A 16876-nucleotide genomic window follows, 5' to 3' on the forward strand; every position below is an offset into this window, starting at 1 on the left:
TTTATGTTACTTATCGGTATACATCTTTGCGTAATTTTGTTAAAACCATGTGCTCCCCTAATTGTTTCAGCAGTGTACATTTCTCCGCCAGCGGGTTGCACTTGAACTGAAATATTCTATCCCATTAGAAGCCAAGTTCTGCCTTCTTTCACGATTGGCGTTTTTTCTCTCCATGTAGTGTGATATTATAACAAATTTTTTGTTATTACGTATAAGTTACGTATTAGCTTCGTCCCCTATGTTAGCAAATTTATCACCAGATTTCTAAAATGTTAGCCAAATGAAATCTGTTTGATTTTTTTTTTAGCCAACTTACCCCCTCTTTTGAAAATATGCGGCAATTTGTTTACCTTCGATATCATGTAAAATTTTTTGAGGGAAGGTTCATACAGTGCGTATGTGTATACTGCACGATCGTTATTTTACTTTGTCATTTTAATCAGATTACACGTTGATCAATAAAATGACAATATTTCTTTGGATTTTTTTGAACTTTCATTAAAAAACTGTTACGCGTAAAAGGCTTCAATGAAGGACAAAAATTACAGCTTGACAAATGTGTGACTGGTGGAAACAGTAAAATAACAACGATTCAATTGGAAACTTTTAATCAAAATAATATTCAAATAATTTTTGGGGTTTTTGATTTTTTCTATTGGTTACACTACTCAATACTGATTTTATTCTAAAAAAAAAATTTCAGTGATTTTAGGGTGCTTATGGGGCACCGATTCCAAATCTGACATTCGTTTTATCAGATCGGCTCTAGTTTTTGGGATGAAGTGAAAGTTAAATTTCCATGGTAATAACATAAGCCAGGTGCGGATCTTTGGGGGCGGGGTGATCACACCGATTACCCCCACCCCCCAAGCAAAACGCGTTAATTCATGAAATTTTCAGAAATTTTATATGATAGTATTGCATTCAATCAATTCGTTGAAAATTGCCTGTATAAACGTTTTTGATTAAATAACACATTCAAGAAAACTTCGACTGAAAAATAGAAAAAACAAGTAAATTTTTTCAAAAAATTCGGGATGGAGAGAGCAGAAAAAATCGGGACCATTCCCGAAAATACGGGACAAAATGAAGGATGTTTGGTGACCCTATTCACAGTGTATGACTCATTTTATTTATTTATTATTATTATTTTGTAAAATCACTTCTCCCAAAACAACGAGCTCTGGATCCGCTCATGCTACGAGCAGCATACAAATTGACACTGTACGAAATGTAAATCATTAATAAACTTAATATCGATACATAAAGATCACTGATGTCTGGTTATGATGTGTTGAATGAAATGGAAAAGTAAATAAAAAGTTGAAAGAAAAATTTCCACGCAAAAATTAGTATCTTCAGACTATATTGAAATATTGACATTATGCATTACTCAAACTAGAGCCGATTCTGCAAAAACAACACCAGTTTTGAAATCAGCAGCCCCAGTATACCCTAGAAAACCATTAAAATTCTTTGGGGACATGAAAATAAATGCGTGTTTTTTCTGGCGTAAAATTTGGCTATTTTAATCTACCCACTAACGTTTAGTTTTATGGTAGTTATTATTCGAAAAAATAATTTTGAAGAACTTCATCCCTCTCAAAAATTTTTAAGGTTAGTTCAGCATACAATATTCTTATATGCTGAATGCATCAAATTAAAAATTATAACCAAAAATAAATAAATAAATAAAATAAACTCGGTACTTTCTGGAGAACAAAACAAAATGACTTAACGCTTATCTATAACCTCTGTAAGGCCGGTATTACACTATAAAAGTTTTATAAAAGTGCTTGTATAAAACTTGAAAATACGACGAATAAGCTGATGTTTTCAACAGATATTTTCGAACCGTTCGCTGAACCACTCGCTCTAGAGATATTTTCGAACCGTTCGCTGAACCACTCGCTCTAGAGATATTGCTAATGTCAAATACGGACATGCTTCCGGGCTGCTTATCATCCTCTTTCATTTTATGAGATACGTCATCTTTAATTTTTACATTCAAGCCAATCCAACCGATCAGTTTATTGGTTGTATTTTTCAAGTTTTATCAAAGCACTTTTACAAAACTTTTACAGTGTAATACCACCCTAAAGCTGGAGCTGTGAGATGCAAAAAACATATTCTGATTGACTTGTAAAAAAAGTTTTTTTCTCTTTCCTGAAAAGTGTGAGGAAAGAAAACTTGTTTTTGTATCTCTTTCGTTTTCTGGATTTCTGTGTGACGTAAATAAATTTTTAGTATTTTCAGAAACGCCAGGTTATACGTTTGGTGTACGATTGGTGAATTTGGCAGTATTTTGAAGTGACGCCATATATTTTTAAAGAGTTATAATTCATTTATTATGAGTCAGATCAAAAAACTGAAAACACTTTTTCATATTAGTTTTTCACAAGAAATCGCGTGTGTAATTATTGGGCGGTCGATATAGTTCCCACCCCTTATATATATTATTATAAATATATATATAAAAGTAGATTGTAATTTCGAGGTGTCTGAGTTGGCATCCACTTCAAAAGTTTCGTCACTGTGAGCAGAACATGAAATATGCGTTGAGATGCAAATATATGGAAGCATAAAAAAAAACTTACCCAACGAGGTGTCGGAAAGAGAAATGGGATAAAAATGCCCGTAACAAACTTTAAGAGTAATACGTACGTTCGAAAAGGCCGTGTGATGAGAACATAGGTAATTACTATCATCACTAGAAATAATGAATGTAAATATTCTGTTAATCAGGTCTGCTGTGGAAAATGATGCCTTAAATAATGATAAGAAAATCAATTTAATGCACAATAATTTTGACTAGTCGCGGGCCAGCTGTTGGCCACCCCTGGTTTATGCTATTCTTTCCCAACTTTTCTCAGATTGAATTCAAATATCTCAGTGAATTTCAGGAAATACAGGGCAGTAACTTTCTAATCGGAAGGACGGGGGCATACAAAAATTTAGATTTTCATTTTATGACACCTTGTATTTTCACGCTTGAAACTGGTAAAGAGTGAAAATTGCTGAAAATATTTTGAGCATTTTTAAAATTAGAATCATAACTCTACGATGAATGGTTGATGAGATAAAGGCCGAATCAGTACTTACAGGACACCCTGTATAAATCGCCCGTACACATCTTTGGTGCTGGGGAAGGGGACGATGCCCCTCGATGCTCCCGTGTCACCGCCCATGATTGTGATCAATGTTGTACCTGCAAAATTACAATCATTATTCGATCTCTGGAAAAAACGTGTAACATATAAATTTAATTTATTGTATAAATCCCCGAGTTGGATGAAACCAAAAATTTACTTGCACGGTCGGGCAAGTATTAATTACTTAATACATGCCCCAATAAATATTTTACATACCCGAAAGATATTACAAAATATGTGTGTTATTTTATTTACTTTTTTCATTATAAAAATCATTTCCCATGGTTAAAAAGAACACAAAAAATAGCTTCATGTAATAGTTAGTCACCATAATATCGTCTTAAAATATCATGATGAATACATAACGTTTTAAATATAAATCTGTGACTGTTTGATATGATCAAAACTAGCACAGTTTCTCAATCTTATTTATCTTACCCCACCCATCGTCAGAAATTTTTTTCCTGTCGTGCCCCTTAGCCTTGTTAAGAAATTCCATTAGATTCAGAGTCAAATATAGATCAATTTTTGGACTATCGATGCTGATCCTCATAAAATTAATACGGTCACCAATTGAAAAATCAAAGATCAGTCAATTATAATTGTTCTTGCTGTTGGTGTCTGAAAAGAAGTCACGAGTACTGTTCACTCTTCGCTCATGGAACCATAGCCGATTTACGATGCAGGACCAGACTTGGGCAGGTGCGACGGACGTAGCAGTACCAGGCTGCAAAATATTAAAGGTCGTAATAATGAAATAAAATGCATTGACTATATATAATCCATGGCAACTGTCTAACAAACCTAACAAAGTCCTAGATGGAAATTAAATATTGATAACTAGTGGTTTGCCTATATATAAATAACAATTCTTTAACCCCCTCGGATGTAAATTTTATCAGTTCTTCAAATGAAATTTATAGTTCAGGTTTCTCTGAGCAGAAATAAGCCAAAAAAGGAAGATACGATTACATTAATGCGTTGTAATAAGCAGGAAAAAAAAAGAGCTGTCTAGTTAGATTTTTTTTCGCGTGTGGATTCCGAACTAGTTTTCGAGATGCTATTTATGTGTTAAGATAAATATACAGGGGGAATGCGGACCTATTCTGCCAAACGAAAGGGGATGATAGACGAGTCCAAGTGGATCGTGAAACACCCCACCAACCCTATCCTATCTCAAACCGTTCTCGAGTTATGGTGGATAATCGATTATGTGTGGAAAAAATGGGATCCGGCAATTTCGCCCCTGGAACGTTTCGTTCCCGTTACATTTCGCACCTGACATTACACCTGCCCTGAACGTATGAGTGACCATATAAGTGCATAAGTGACCTTATGAGTGACCATATAAGTGCATAAGTAACCGTATGAGTGACCATATAAGTGCATAAGTGACCTTATGAGTGACCATATAAGTGCATAAGTGACCGTATGAGTGACCAGGTGAGTGAAATTGACTGTAGGAGTGTGTTAGTGACCGTACAAATGACTGAGTGACAGAATGACTGACCCCGTGAGTGACCGTATCTGTGAGTGTGCAATTGACTGTATGAATGAATGACCGTATGAGTGTCCAAGTGAGTCATTGACCAAGTAATCGACCGCATGAGCGACCGAGTAATTCCCTGGGTGATTGACCACATGAGCACCGAGTGATTCACAGAACTGTCCGTTCTGGACATTTTTTAGGCCCGTGGAATAGAGCGTTAATGCGTAGTAACTCACTTTATAATGGCACAACAGTGTCAAAGTGAGAGGGGAGTATTTCAGCGAGAGATCTCATTGTATAACGCAGGTTTCTACTAATTTGGATAATCACTGTCATAAAAAAATCTATTTTGTAAGTGCAGAGCTCGTCAAAGTTCAGGGCCATGTGCTGTTGCAGCTTTCTCCCATCTCTGGGGGTGGGCTCTGAACGCCGGACGAAATGGGGGTAATTAAAACGGTAAATTCAAACATTTACATATGTTTTGTTTTGCATTCCCATTGAACTTCTAATCAACCGAATTGAACTGAATGAGAGTAAGTCAAGGAACCGTAACATCATGTCAAAAAGGAACAACAGTTATTGCTAGAGCCCGGAAGTTCAGGTAAAATGCCATAAATGCCTTTTGCCTATTTTCAAACTTTTTGTAAAAATGTCTTTTTTGAAATTTTTCTGCCTTAAATGCCTATTTCGACATTGTTCTATGTTTATTCGTAAATGCAAAGCTCAATATCTGAACATTTTTAAATAATTCCATATGTAAAGGTTATATAACATGGTTTTAAAAAAATTTTCTTTAATTTCAGCTACCACTATTTTCCATGTCAGAAAATTACATATTGAGTATTCGATTAAATTTTTTTATTTCAAAATTTCAACAAAACCTTTTAACAATAAAGTGAATAAAATTTAGTAAATGTAATAGGTGCATTAACTGTCTGTTTACGGAAAAAATGAATCCAACATCAGGTTCAGGCGTTCAATATGAAGAAAACATCATAGTTGAGGATGAAAAAATTGTGTGTGTTAAATGTGAGGCGTGTTATCACTTCTATTGCGCTGGTTATGAGAAAACTTTTCGAAAAATTGCCAAAAGCCGTAAAGCCAACTGAGTGTGTTAAATGTGTATCTAATGAACAAAGCAACACTTCAACCAGTATGCCAGAGGGTGACATCCCCGTAAACCCGAAAATGAAAGCGAGTCATCTATTATTAACTCTTTTGATCAAGAAACTGTCGTCGAACCGATTCCGACCTGTGAGAAGAACATCTGTTATACTGTGAGTGAAACGATGGGTCCTCTGTCACAAGAATCTACTTAACTCATTTCATGTATCGCCTCCATGTTCGAAAAACACACCCAGGCGCTCATGAGTCTCATGACATCAATTTTCAACTCAATCCCAGGAAGTAACCTCACTGAAAGCAATAGTTGAAAATCAGCGATCAAAAATACAAGATTACAACAACAAAATGACGCAACTAGAAATGTGGAGAACGCCGCTTTAAAATCTCAAATGAAAACCTTCAAATTGATATCGCCGATCTCCAACAATACTCGAGCGATAAAACATTGAAATTACCGGTCTTCCGGAAAGTGAAATTAATGAGAATTTGGATGAAGTCAAGTCAACGATCCTGCAAAAACTTGATATGAACAAAGGAAAGACTTAGAACCCGACGTTAACATAATCCATCGTGTTCTAACATCAAGAAAAGATAAGATCAAGCCTATCATCATGCAGTTCAAGACCAAAAAAATCCCGTGACGTCTATCCGTCCCATCGCCCGTAAATCTAAGATTTGTGCATCTCAGATAAACGATCGACTCAGACCCAACACAATTTATTTCAACGAGCATTTGGCACCATTTCTTAAACAGGTATTCTATTTTGGAAAGAAATTTAAAACTGATTTTGTTGGACGAGAAACGTATATTTGAGACAATCGGAGGACTCTAGGGTGTACAAAATTAGTCATCTCGATGATCTAAATTGCATTAATTAACATGTATAAAACCCCTAGTATAAGAATGTGCACTCTGAATGCACTCCGATTTTGTTCATGTCCATAACATCTTGCCAAAGATGTCCAAACTTTGTGCAAAACATCGCTGCAGGGCTGGACTTGGGGGGGGGGGGCCGGAAGGTGCAGTCGCACTGGGCCGCCAAATTTCAGGGGGCCACAATTTTTCCAAACGAAACTCTCCTTTTTCAGCAGATGTTTTGGAAATTTTTGATTAAAATTTAATTTTTTTCCCATTAAACTACTATTGATTGTGAAAGAATTTTTTCAGTTTAAAGACCTTATAATATCATTTTTAGTGTTATTGGGTATGACATTAGCTTATTTTAAAGGGGAAAAGAGTGTATGCAGATGAAGGGTCGCATTCTTTACCCCTGAAAAAAAGTCTGGCCTTTTTGCCATTAAAGAATAACGGCTATATTAACCATGAAAAAAAACATGCTTAAGGCATCAAACGAAAAGGGGCACCACAAAAGAAATCTAGTAATAAAATAATACCATTGAAAACCTCCCCTCTCGTTGGAGTTACCATCTGGTCTGTAGCATGAACATCTCTAGATGATGACTGCCCCGTAGCGAAGCAACTTCGACACTCCTCCGGAGTGTTAATTGCATGCCATTCTCGGAACCTTTAAACTGTCCTGTCACGATGTTTCCCTAAGGAGGCTTGAGAACTTTTCAGCAGTTTCCAGCCATAAACACCTCATCTGAATTATTCTATCATATATTCCGAAAGATGGATATACAATGTGTAAATTCTAAATTTTGACAATTTTTACTACTGAATTTCCGAAAAAAAAAGTAAAATTTTCGCTGATTTTTTTTCTCAATCTAATTATTCATCTAGTACAGTACCAATATTAGAGATATTTTGTTTCATGAACAGAGAGTCCATGCATAAAAACATTTAAGAGCACAAAGGTCCGAAAATTAAGGATGTAGGCTACGTTGCTTACAGACAGACAGACATGACCGCTCAGAGAGACCATCTTGGGATGGTTTGCGCTCTTTCCCAAAGGGATGGACGGTCTCGGAGAGTACGTTGCTTACAGCCCCGGTAGTTCATTTTCTGTTAAGACAATGTGTTTGCCTATTAAATAAATTTTATCTGAAGTTTAGGCATAGGTGGAGATAGACATGAACGGCGCGGGGGGGGGGCATGATGATGACACCAATTTATATATATGCATATAAATTAGATCAGTCGGCTCCGTCATTGGCACTGGGGAGCATTACCCCGCCATGCCCCTTCCTCCCCCGTATGAGTTTAGGCTGTTTGCAACTAGTGTTAATATTCGACAGCCTATACGAGAGCGTCTTTTTGAATTTCGAATTTGAATATTGAGATTGCAATCTTTAATTTTATTTGTGGCAGGAAACACTTGTTTTTAAACAAGTAATAACATTGAAGAGTTCATATACAGTGAATCCCACTTACAGCGTTTTCGAAAAAATCATGAGAAACGTTGCTGGAGAGAAAACGCTTTAAATGGGAAATTTCGATAAGTGTTAATAAAAGTTAGTACGATTTATTTTCGCAATTCTAAGGCGAGAAAACATTCGAAGTGGGTACGTTAAGCAGAATATACTGTAGTAATTTTACATTAACCTACATTTTCAAATACACGGTTCTAACATGTTTAAAAATGTTTTTCTTTATTTGTGTGAATTTTAGTACTTGATTTCTTTACTTCTGTTAATTTACATTAATTAAACAAAAACAGCAATAAAAGATTCGAAAAATGATCAAAGATATTGAATCAGGCCCGTAGCCAGAAATTTCGTTCGGAGGGGGGACCAGTTTCATTTCGGGGAGACCAAAGTGATAGAACAATAGATTTGGCCATCCTTTTCCATTTTTTCGGTCATTTTCTCACATTTCGGGGAGAGGGGTGGGCAGACTCCCAAGGTTCCCCTCGCTACGGCTTTGTATCGAATTGCAACATTTATTTGATAAATATGATGAAACGCTTTAAAAGTACGTCAGAAATGTATGTCTGTTCAATATAATTCGATGAAGTGTAAGTAGGTGGACCACACGCTAATTATTATTAATCATTTATAAATTTTGCCAAATTAATTAAAATGCAATTCCCTCTCAATGGATTGTATGATTATTAGAGCCCGAATGTTCAAAATGCCTTAAATGCGTTTTTTGCCTAAGCTTTCCTATAAAAAAAAAAAGCCTTTTTGGATTTTTTCTGCCATATATGCCTATTTTACCATAGTTTCAAGTTTATTGGTGCATTTCAGAGGCCATAATATGCAAAGCTTGGACATTTTGAGCATTGAAAACAAAAGAAATGTTTTTTTCTTAAATTTTCCAATTCTTGGTATTAATTTTCATCAGAAAGTACCCTGAAACACCCCCCTGTTTCATTCAGCTCCATGTAAACGCGATGGAGGAACACATAGTGAGGCGACCACGAGGTACTGGAGTGGCATAATAGCGACTAGCGACGAAAACAATTGTATTGTTTGTTCTACACCGCACATACTCGAGGAGCGAGACATAGAAAGAGACTACTCAACGAGGTGCGGGAGTCGAACAAACATGTTTGTTTTCACCTCGATCTGCTGATTGGTCCGTTCTCCTTTTTTTCCTTCCCTCTTCTGAGTAGGGGTCATCATCATCATACCATTACATTTCGTAACCCCCTCTGGCCATTTTTTTATATCCTCTTCTACTATGCGCGCACGTCTCTTCCTCCAGCCCTATGCATTTTTTCTTTCTAGTCGCAACTCTCGTACCGCTTAACCTATTCGCTCCACTATAACTGCAGCCAAAGTGATCTGAGAGAGGAAACTTAAAGTGTTGCATGCGTTAACTTTACTTTGACCGGATGGCGTTAGCATATGGCCCCCACATCCTGCAGCAGCGTCCCCAGGCCGGGATATTTGGCGGGCCTCCTTGTCAGATGTTTCACAGGTTCCAAAGTAGTGAATTTATTGCATGAAAAAACAAAAAAAGTTTGAAGAATCGTTCCGGGTTCCTGGCTGGAGCCCTGTTATCCCCACCCCTGTGGGTGCAATTGGTGTTAGACGTGGTGCTTCAAATGAACGCAGCCCTATGCTACAAAAGCAGAGGAAAATTTGAAATTTTTGCTTTTCCGCATGCTTCACATTATATGTTCCGCTCAGGCAATGGACTGCATTGTGTATGTATAGCTACAGATGATCGTTCCAAGAGACCATCAGTTGACGTCATGACTCACCCAAAGCGAAGTAGAAGACAGAGCTCTGAGGCCCATGTTGTTTTGATTTTGTTTTTGCACCATACATGCACTGCAAACAACCATGGCTATTTATTTTACATATTTTTTGGTATTCGATTAAATTAACCAGAGTCGCCCTCAGAGGTGTGCGAAAGATGTGTCACACAGAGCCCCTGTGCTTGGAGGAGTTCCGCATATGTGGGAATATAAAAAAAATTACATTTTTTACAACAATAGAGAGAAAGAGAGAGAGAACAAGGTACCTACGTTTCTACTGTAGAAATGATAGTAATTATTCCAAATAATACAACAAACAAACGAGAATTATTCGCAACTCGAAAAAGCCCCACAAATCATTTTCTCTTCGGGCTGTGCGTCTGTAATGGTGGCCCTGGAATTGACCTGACCTGAGGGACATCAAATACTTGATTATGCAATGCCGTAACTAGGAATTTTGCCGCTGCCACAACTTTGAAATTTAATAATTTTATAACGGTGTCTTTGTTTCACCTAAAATTGCCAACCCCACCTAAATTTTTCCGCCCGAGGCAGTTGCCTCTCCTGCCCTTCAGTTACGGCCCTGTATTTTGGGCTTGCAATCAATTTCACTGGGATAATAATGCAGTTATTATAAACTCTAATTAAAACAATAGACGGATTGAGTACAACCAATTTTTAAGATAGTTTTTGGAACCTTAATACATAAGTTTTTAGTTATTTTCCCTTCTTTCCATAAATGCCTTTTTTAGTACCTAAACTTCCGAGCTCTATTGATTACGATCTCAGCTATCAACGCGTTCCTGAAATAATAAAAAAAATAAGTGTATTAAATTTTTTTAAACAACTTTTCCCCTATAAGATTTATGTTCGCAACTCGAAAAGTTGGGGAGCGACTCCATAAAAATGCTTTGGAGGGGGGCCGCAAAAATTTTTCTGCACCGGGCCACGAAATTCCTAAGCCCGGCCTTGCATCGCTATATTGTTTAACTGCTCATATAATTCCCGTTTACGTCTTAAATGCAACACAATTAATATATTAATTTGTTCAAAAACTTTAAAGTTTCCAAAATCACCCTCTCACTTCTGCTATGTTTACAAATTTTGCTACATCTAAACTCTATTTGAATTGGAATCTTGTCAAATTTTTTTCCGGGGTGCTGTTGGATAATTATTTATAAACTTAAATTCCTTTGGAATGTGCGCTAATTTGAAATATCATGATATCAGCACCCTGGAGGAATTGAATAATTTTTTGCTTATTCATAATGATTCCAATGACGAATTTTTCTCGATAAATATAGTTCATTTTAACATAGGAAGTGTTAGGGCGAATTTTGACCAACTTCTTGTTTTATTCAATCAATCATTGAAATATATTTATATTTTGGTGCTATCAGAGGTTTGGGTCTATGAGGATGAAGTTAATCTTTATGCACTATAACTGACTATAATTTATTCACTCGCTGTAGAAAGTACAACTCCGGGGTAATTTTTGTTTACACTTACAAATCTCTTAAATTTTTAGAACTTGATGGTTTTTCAATGCTTACTGGTGAATTGATTATTCCAAGAACAAACCTTAAAACTCACTATATTAAATCTGTATAGGGCACACTCATTTGCTCCCAATCAATGTATCGAAGAACTCAATTCCATTTAAAAAAATATTCAACACAGAAATGTAGTTATCATAGGAGATATTAATATTGACATCTTAAATGCTATATGCAATACTCAATCTGATTACTTTGATATGCTCTCTAGCCACGGCTTCACTCCTTTAATTCCCAATGTTACAAGGCCACATTGATCACATATTTATTCGCTGTTCAATTAAAATCGATGAAATTTCCTCAGCTATATTCACCACTACTCTAACTGATCACTACACAATCTATTGTAAGTTAGTTTTTTTTTTTTTTTGTCTAATCCTAAACTTGCTAATGGTAAAAAAAGTTATTTAAAAAATAGATCTCACCGGAATTTTTCATCTTCAAAATTACAGTTTTGCGATTACGAAAAATACCCCAGGCCTGAATTTTGGTCAATTTATCTTTAAACTCGAAACTAATTAATAATTATACAAAATACCTTCATATAGAAAATAACAAAAAACATAACAAGCCTTGGATTTAACCTGCATTGGTCAATTTGATCAACATTAAACAAAAACTTTACTTGAAATCTAGGAAGTATCCGTATGATTTATCAATTCAACAAGCTTACAAAAACGTAACATCATTTCTCAAAAGTCAAATAAAATTAACAGAAAAAAATTTTTTACACTGCTAAATTTTCTAACTGCAATACATCAGATAAACGCTGGAAATTCATTAATAAAATACTTGGAGAGATCAGAGAACAAAAATAAAATAATGCCCTCAGAAACAAATTCCCATTTACTAGCTAATAACTTTAATACCCATTTCGTGAATATTTCAGAACATATACAGGCACAAAATGATAATTTTAAACAATATATACAAACTAATGATAAATCTATCTTTCTGATGCCTACTGATCAGTATGAAGCATCAAAAATAATTAAATCACTTCCAAATTCTGCTTCCTGTTTTGACGGTATTAAAGTTTTTGAGATGATTCTCAACATTAGGATTTACTCTTTCTTAAACCACAGTGAATTTTTTCCTCCAATCAGAACGGATTTCTACCGAAAGAAACACTGAATCTGCACTTTTAAACTTTACTGAATATGCGTATAAAAATATCGATTTATCTCGAAAAACTACAGGCATTTTCTTAGATATTAGGAAAGCATTTGATAGTGTCGATCACAAAGTTCTGCTCTCTAAATTGCATTCTTGTGGTATCAGAGGCAACGGTTTTGTTTTAACATTCTCCACTCATATCTTACTAACAGAACTCAAAGAGTAAAATGTAATGCTCATTTCAGTAATTTTATGAATATTATCAGCGGAGTCCCACAAGGATCTGTATTCGGTCCGTTATTATTCGTTATCTTTATTAATTACTTATGTAATCTTAAAATAAGTGGTAAAATCATTGTATTTGCCGACGATACTGTCATTCTCTACTCTGGAACAGATTATCAACCACTTATCACAACAACTAATAGTGATCTAATTACAATTCAAAACTGGTTTATTAATAATAATCTCAAGTTAAACATTTCTAAAAGTAAATTTATTAATTTCTCTTTACGTAATATTCCACCTCTTGAACATAACATAATACCCCATGAACCAAGTTGTTTTCATTATAATTCATGTAATTGTCAACGTCTCGAACAAACAACTACGATAAAATACCTTGGTATTCGTGTTGACCAGAATTTAAAATGGCTTTCTCATATTAAAGCCAGGTTTTCCTAGGAGTATAATTTCTGCGCCGTGAGCAGCGTAAAAATGCTGATTGGTTAAAAACTTTGAAATTCAAGTTTTTTGACCATTCAGTGTTTTCACGCTGCAAATACTGTAGAAACTTGCTCCTAGGAAAACCCGGCTTAACCATTTAAAAGCTAAATTGCGTTTCATGTTATACAAGCTTTATCTCAAACCTATTGTAAGTAAAACCTTTCTACTAACCTACTACTACTCCATGCAGTAAATGAGAATGAAACATTATCTCTCAGTGTGGGGAAGCGATTATGTATCTAATGTTACTCCTATTTTGTCTCTACGAAATAAAATTATCAGGCTATTGACATCTGATTATAACACTCCATCAGACGAACTCTTCCGTCAACTCCAGATCCTACCTCTACGTTACTTATATTTTTATAGATCAGTAATGATAATTAAGAAGAATCAATTTACTTTAACCTCAAACTCAACGCACACATCCGCTCGCCTTAATTCACCTTTTTTTTTTTTTTTTTATTCACCACCTTTAGTTCACAAAACTATACTCAAAAAACATTTCAGTTTTCTCGTTCCGAAATTTTATAATACCCTTCCCATTGAGATTAAAAAGGCAACCGTGTCCGGAAAATTCACCGCTAGGAAAATTAACCGCCGGAAAATTCACCACTAGGAAAATTTACCGTCATGCAATTCACCGCTAGGAAAATTCATCGCCGGAAAATTCACCGACAACAGTTCGATGCGAGTCAGTTAGCGTGGGAGTGAGCGATTGAGTTACTGAGTCAGTGAGAGAGGAGTGAGAGAGTGACCTAGTGAGTATGTAAGTGATTGAGCGAGTGACCTAGTGAGAGTAAGTGAGTGAGGGAGTGGGTGAATTAGTTAGTTATAACCTAGTAGTGTCACAAATGATTAAAAAATCTGATTGTTCTATGTTATATATTGTATATATTACAATATCGACCTAATGGCATATTTATAGCTTCAGCGGTTTCGGCTCGGCGTGATTCCAACATATGACCCCCTCCATTATTGAACCCCTCTTAAGAGTCGAATATGGAAAAACCTTTCTTAGTGAGTCTTCACGTCGTGAAACAAAACTATTCACAAAATTTGATATCAGCGGTTTTGGCTCGGCGATGATGAATCAGTCAGGACATGTTATTTTATATGCAGCATGTAGATGTAGACACGCGCTAAAACGATATTTCTGAAAGTTCATCACCCATGGCGATCATGAGGTGTTAAAGTGGTATAGGGGGAATCATTGCTGAGTAAATCTGAGATTGCAGAATCCACACCAATGAAGTCGCTGGTAACAGCTAGTTCATCATAAAAAAATAATCCATTGCTTACTGATGATCAACAATGTTTTATATAACATCAAAGTGATAACAGGAGATGATTTTAAGCATTAGGAAGTTAATTCATCTCGTATCCACTTACTTTATTATCTTTTAATTCTCTGTTATTATTCCTTTTAACGTTTCGTTAGAAGATTCTGAGGAAAACATAGAGTTAATGGAATTATTGAATATATTCTCTTGTGCAACAGCAATTTATAATTTCTTCCGTATCATCTCAATTTCTTCTAATACAGTCATTAATAAAACTTTCCGCCATATCTTTAGGATCACTGACTAGGTAACTCACTTACTCACTGGGTCACTCATCCACTCAGTAACTTACTCACTAGGTCACTCATCCACTCAGTAGCTCACTCACTCACGGATTCAGTAGCTCGGTCACTCACTCAGTAGCTCGCCCGCTCACTCACTCCCTCGCTCACTGACCCAGTAACTCAATCGCTCACTTCCTCGCTTTCTGACTTTCATCGAACTGTTGTCGGTGAAATTTCCTAGCGGTGAATTTTCCGGCGATGAATTTTCCTGGCGGTGAATTGCATGGCGGTGAATTTTCCGTAAACCGCCACCGCCTATATAGTTATGCTAAATTTAATTACATCCCTTTTTCCTTTCTCTTATTTTCTTTTGTTTTTTGTTGTTTATTTTTCACTTATCTTTATAATACATATTTTTCATTTTGTTTCATTAATTATAATTTTACTATATCTTTGTCAGGAATCCTAATTTGTTGTAGTAATCTCAACATACACAAACATTTTGATTGTAACAACCAGTATGGGACTAATGTCTCCTTGGTTGTTTTGTACTTGTATATGAATGATATTTTATTTTCTTGTAATTATTTGAAAAAAAAATCGGCTCTGCCTTAACCTTGAAGGAAAACAAAAAATAAAAAGTTTTGGCATAATAATGTCACACACACATAACTTAACTTAGTTAATAATGCAGTTATTATAATATGTTATTGAAACAGTAGATTCAGGGGAATGCAGCTAGCTTTGTAACCAGTATTCGGATCCTAAATATCGAGAGTGTTCAGTTACTTTTCCTTTTTTCTATTAATTAAAAATGCTTTTTTAGTGCCTATTTCAACCCATCGAAATGGGGTTTTCATCACTTTTGCTTGTGAAAAATGTAACCACAAATCACTTGAATGTAGATGATGATATGCACGTAGCCATTTCAAAGAAAGAATCTCAATTTCAAAATTTCATTTATTATGAAAAAGAAACAAGTTATATAATCACTAAAAGTCGACATGTGCAGTAATTCTAATTTTGTTGCATTGATACCCGTGTGCATTTGTTTTCCAATAAATTAATTTAGAGGGTAAATATTTTAAGTTTGAAATTTTTATAGCAATTAATTACTGGATAATTAATTTACTTAATTACAAAAATTGAATTTCCATGCCAGTGACTATATGCCTGTCACTATACTGTCCGTCCTAAGCATAGATGAAATGTGAAGGAAAAATAATACCGGGATAACAAAATTATCTATCAACAATCGGTATCAGCAGGGAAGTAGGGAGGGCCGTCCAGTGCAATTAGGACAAAGATAACAAGAGTCTCCGAGGGCCCATGTTGTTTTGACTTTGTTTTTCCACCACAAATGCACTACAAACAACCATGGCTATTTATTTCACATACATATTTTTCGCTATTCGGTTAAATTGACCAGAGTCGCCCTCAGGTCGGCCTCCAGAGCCCCCTATTATGTTTGAGCCAGATACGGTCACACAGGGCCCGCACTTGGAAGAGTCCCACATATGTGGGATATAAAAATTTTTTTTTACACCAATAGAACAAGGTAACCAGGGCCGAATTAAGACGCTTGAAGGCCCTAAGCACCGGAATGGTTTTTGTGCCCCCCGGTCCTCACAAGCATATTTTACTCTACATTGAATCTATAAATTAAAAAAAAATGAAATTAATTAAAGTTTATTAATGAAATTAAGTAAAGTTAAAAAACAACCGGAATTCAATAAAAATGGGTGTGACTATGTGCCACACGAAAAAAAATTCGCTGTCCTTTACTTGTTATAATGTTTTTTAAACCAGAAATCGGAAGCTAAGATGTGAGGCTACCTTTAGTAAAATCCCCAGCAGCCTAGGCAAAGCATAAGGGAAGAAGATATCAAGGAGAAAACCTCAAAAAGTGGCACAAAGTCACCCCAGTTTACGGTACTTTAACACGAGCTTTTAGGATTTTAATTGATGGTTATTTTTTATTGAATTTTAACTATAACACTTATCTATAACTTTTGTAAAAGTTGGCGGCGTGAGAT

At 35.6% G+C, this 16876-nt stretch overlaps 1 protein-coding gene across 1 annotated transcript in view; it reads right to left on the reverse strand.

The window, feature by feature from the left end:
• Window positions 1-16876, reverse strand: part of Sesn (Sestrin) — a 228774-nt gene that overhangs the window by 107301 nt on the left and 104597 nt on the right. The gene's annotated exons all lie outside the window — the stretch shown is intronic.

This window comes from Pholcus phalangioides, unplaced genomic scaffold, assembly GCF_987345545.1.
Source record: "Pholcus phalangioides strain wild (caught in Gottingen) unplaced genomic scaffold, Ppha-v1.0 ptg000011l_1, whole genome shotgun sequence".
In the NCBI taxonomy this organism is placed as follows: Eukaryota; Metazoa; Arthropoda; class Arachnida; order Araneae; family Pholcidae; genus Pholcus; species Pholcus phalangioides.